Source organism: Mandrillus leucophaeus, unplaced genomic scaffold (assembly GCF_000951045.1).
Source record: "Mandrillus leucophaeus isolate KB7577 unplaced genomic scaffold, Mleu.le_1.0 Scaffold8, whole genome shotgun sequence".
Classification (NCBI taxonomy): Eukaryota; Metazoa; Chordata; class Mammalia; order Primates; family Cercopithecidae; genus Mandrillus; species Mandrillus leucophaeus.
This window is the reverse complement of record NW_012108696.1, coordinates 2270784-2274633: the sequence shown is the minus strand read 5'-3', so window position 1 is coordinate 2274633 and position 3850 is coordinate 2270784. Positions and strand designations below refer to the sequence as shown.

Below are 3850 nucleotides of genomic sequence, written 5' to 3'. Positions count from 1 at the left end.
TTTTTGAGACAGAGTCTCGCTCTGTTGCCCAGGTTGGAGTGCAGCAGCGCGATCTCGGCTCACCGCAACCTCCGCCTCCTGGGTTCAGGCGATTCTTCTGCCTCAGCCTCCTGAGTAGCTGGGACTACAGGCACCCACCACCATCCCTGGCTAATTTTTGTATTTTTAGTAGAGAAGAGGTTTCACCATGTTAGTCAGGCTGGTCTCCAACTCCTGACCTCAGGTGATCAGCCTGCCTCAGCCTCCCAAAGTGCTGGGATTACAGGCATGAGCCACCATTTTGCCTGGCCTAACGCAACCCACTTCTTACCTCCCCCACAGCCTGGTCCCCTTGTCTCCTGGCACCATCTATCCCCATGCCCCCGGTCTATCCTTCCTGTAGCAGCCAAAGGGTGCCAGTGAGTACCTGAGTCAGGTTCTATCCTTCCCCTGCCAACCACCCTCCATGGCTCCCACTTCCCTTGGGGTCAAAGTCAAGTGTTCCTGGCAACCATAAGAATCTGCACACCATGCCCTGTCCCCTCCCTGCCCTCTCCTCTACCCTCTCTCCTCCTCCTCACCGCTCCAGCCCCATGGGCCTCCTTGCTGCTCATCCATCATGCCAGGCGGCATCCTGCCCCAGGACCTTTACACAACCTATGCCCTCTGCCTAAGCTGCTCTTCCCCCAGGTCTCTACATGGCTGTTTCTTTCTTGTCACCCAGGTCTGGGTTTACATGGCCCCTCCTCAGGAGGCCCTCCCAGATCCCCCGTCTATTTTATTTATTTTATGTGTTTTTTTTTTTTTAATTTTTTGAGACGGAGTCTCACACTCTGTCAACCCAGGCTGGAGTGCAGTGGCGCGATCTTGGCTCACTGCAACCTCTGCCTCCCAGGTTTAAGCGTTTCTCCTGCCTCAGCCTCCTGAGTAGCTGGGATTACAAGCACCCACCACCACACCCAGCTCATTTTTGTATTTTTAGTAGAGAGAGGGTTTTGCCCTGTTGGCCAGGCTGGTCTCGAATTCCTCACCTCAGGTGATCTGCCCGCCTCGGCCTCCCAGAGTGCTGGGATTACAGGCGTGAGCCACGGTGCCCAGCCAATTCTCTTCTTTTTGTTTAAGACAGGGTCTCACTCCTGTCACCCAGGCTGGAGCGCAGTGGTGTGATCTCGGCTCACTGCAGCCTCAACCTCCCTGGGCTCAGGTGATTCTCCCACCTCAGCCTCCAGAGTGGCTGGGACTACAGGCCCGTGCCACCACACCTGGCTAATTTTTTCTTTTTCTTTGTTTTAAGTAGAGACAGGGTTTCACCATGTTGTCCAGGCTGGGAAATTCTCTAGATGGACCTGCAAGGTTTTGGTTATGGGGAAACTGAGTCAGAGACGGTCAGGAGCTTATAAAGCAGTGATGTGGCAGAATCAGAATTTGAACCCAGCCTTTAACCTAGCGCAATCCTTTCCCCATCCTAGTCCACAGCACATTTGGGGTTCAAGTCTCCTCTCTCCCAGAGCTCACCCCAGAGGGGAAGGATGGAAGTCTTAGGAAGCTTCTAGAAGCACTGTGTCCTGTAATCCCCTCCTCGGGCCTTTGACAATGTCTTGCTGAATCTCCCCCACCCCTCGAAGCACCCTCCCTCCCCCCAGTTATCTCAGCCCCTTTCCACAAGAAAAAGGAGATGACCAGCCCCATTGGACAGATGGGGAAACTGAGGCCTAGAAGCTGGGAATTTACAAGATCCCAGGAACTCTGCCACAGGTCCCTGAGTCAAAGCTCGGGCGGGTGTGATTCCAGGGAAGTTGTCTGCTGAGGGGTGTCGAGGGATGCTGGGAAGGGGCAGGCAGGCTGTGGAACCGGGCGGTTCCTCCCTCTCGCTCTGCCTCCTCGCGCCCCTCCCCGTCTGTAACACCTGAGGCTGTACCTGGGCAAGTGTGAGTCATTTTTTAGCGCTGACGTCTCTCTGGCAGAAGTGTTTCCCCATCAATGGCTGGAGTTTTGTCCTCAAGGCACCCTTTCGTGGCCCCATTGGACAGACAGGGACACTGAGTCCTCCGGAACCCACCATACTGAATTGTCAGGCAATCAAAGGACCCCTCGCCCACCTGGGCTGACCCCTGGAGGAACGGGGATGAGGAAACTGAGGTTCTGGGGGCACCTGACAGTTGGTCCAAGGCCACACAGAGGGAGGGGCACACGGCAGGGCCTCAGACCTGCACCCGTCTGCAGAGCCGCTTCCTTTAGGGACCCCCTGGTACCCCACGATTAGAGCAGGATTCAAGTCCCCTCCAGCCCATAGTCCCCCCAAGGGTCTAAGCACTCACCCGCCACCTGTGTCCCAGGCTGCTCCAGCCTCTGGCCAGTTCCCAATTCACCCAGGTGTTTGTGTGGCTGGAGACAGCCCTTTGTTCACCGTTTCCATAGGTACAGCGTCCCTGAACGGCCCCTCCTCTGCCCCTCCCAGCCCTTGCCTATGCAGGTCCTGGGCCCGGCCCATACAGGGAGCTTGTTATGTTTCAAAGTTGGCGCCCTCGGACCTGCCGTGGTGGCAGAGGGCATAGCCCATGCAAAGGCCCTGAGGCAGGACCTTGCCTGGGGTGCTGGAGGAACAGGAGGAGGCCAGTGCGACTAGGGCAAAGCCACAGCGAGGGTCAGGGGCGTTACAAGCAGGGTCTGTATTCCTGCACCTGATCCCCCAGCAGTCGTAATTCGGGGAGTTACGACCCACTCCTGTTTTACAGATGAAGAAACAGGCTCAGCAGAATTGAAAAACTGGTTCAAGGTACCATGCGGGTGGCAGAGTTCAAACCTAGATTTGCCCAAGCTCCGCCACGACTGGGCTGACCCCGCTGGGACCTCCTGAGGCGTTCACCGCCCCCAGCTGAGCTGGGACTGGCTCAGGAAAGAACCTCTGGTAGCCTGTTTACACCTAGAGCTGCTCCTCCCCCAGCCCTTCCCCCCACCACAGAGAAGGTGCTGGAAAATGTGAGGATGCAGAGAAAACAGATTCTGTCCTTCCTGTGTCCCCACCTCCCTGGCCAAACATTGGAAGCATTGGCCTCTTTCTAGGCCTTAGTTTACCATCCCAGGAAATGGACCTAGTTCGACTTCACAGAAAAGGCCAGGAGGCGACAGACGTCCTTCAGATCACCTGCCAATTACCTTGGCAGCGACGGTCCCAGTTCACAGCTGGCAAAACTGAGGCCACGGCCCCACAGGCCACTTGGGAGTTCGTTAGGGGCCAGTCCGGGTGGGCCTGGGCGGGCCTAGGCCTGGCTCCCCGCCACCGATGCCTGGTTTAGCCAGAAGCTACAGTCATGCCCACCTCCGCATGGCTGGCCCAGCTGCCCACCTCCTGGAATGCCCTCGGGGTTCTGGAATCTGGCCTGAGCACCTGTGGCCCTGCAGTTAAAGGGGGCAGAGTCCACTAGATTCCACGGAGGGGTGGGGGTGCTGGTCCCAAGCAGAGCCCCACGCCAAGGGGGGCAATTGAGACTCAACCTGTCTCTCCCTAACCTATACAGCAAGAGGGACAGAGAGACAGAGGGAAATTGAGGCAGGAATGCAGACGGACAGGCGGCGGGGTGCAGAAGCATTACCGGGCGGGAGAGACAGGGCGGCCAGGTGGCCCCCGGGATGCGCTGAAATAGGGGGCGCCCCGGCACTTCTCGCTCACCTGCTCTCGGAGCAGAGTCCGTGCGTCCAACCGTCGGGGGTCAGTCCAGCCGCCTCCGTGGGCTGGGGCCGTTGCCGCGGCGGTGGGAGCAGCGCCGGAGCGGGGCCGGCGGGGCCTCAGACCTGCACCCGTCTGCAGAGCCGCTTCCTTTAGGGACCCCCTGGTACCCCACGATTAGAGCAGGATTCAAGTCCCCTCCAG

The 3850-nt window shown here is 58.2% G+C and overlaps 1 protein-coding gene across 1 annotated transcript in view; it reads right to left on the bottom strand.

Moving 5' to 3' along the window:
- Positions 1-3750, bottom strand: part of TNFAIP8L1 (tumor necrosis factor, alpha-induced protein 8-like 1) — a 26292-nt gene extending 22542 nt beyond the window's left edge. Inside the window, exon 1 of the mRNA XM_011967472.1 lies at positions 3650-3750. The gene's annotated coding sequence lies outside the window, so the exon portion shown is untranslated. The remainder of the gene's footprint in view (positions 1-3649) is intronic.
- Positions 3751-3850: the final 100 nt, after the last annotated feature.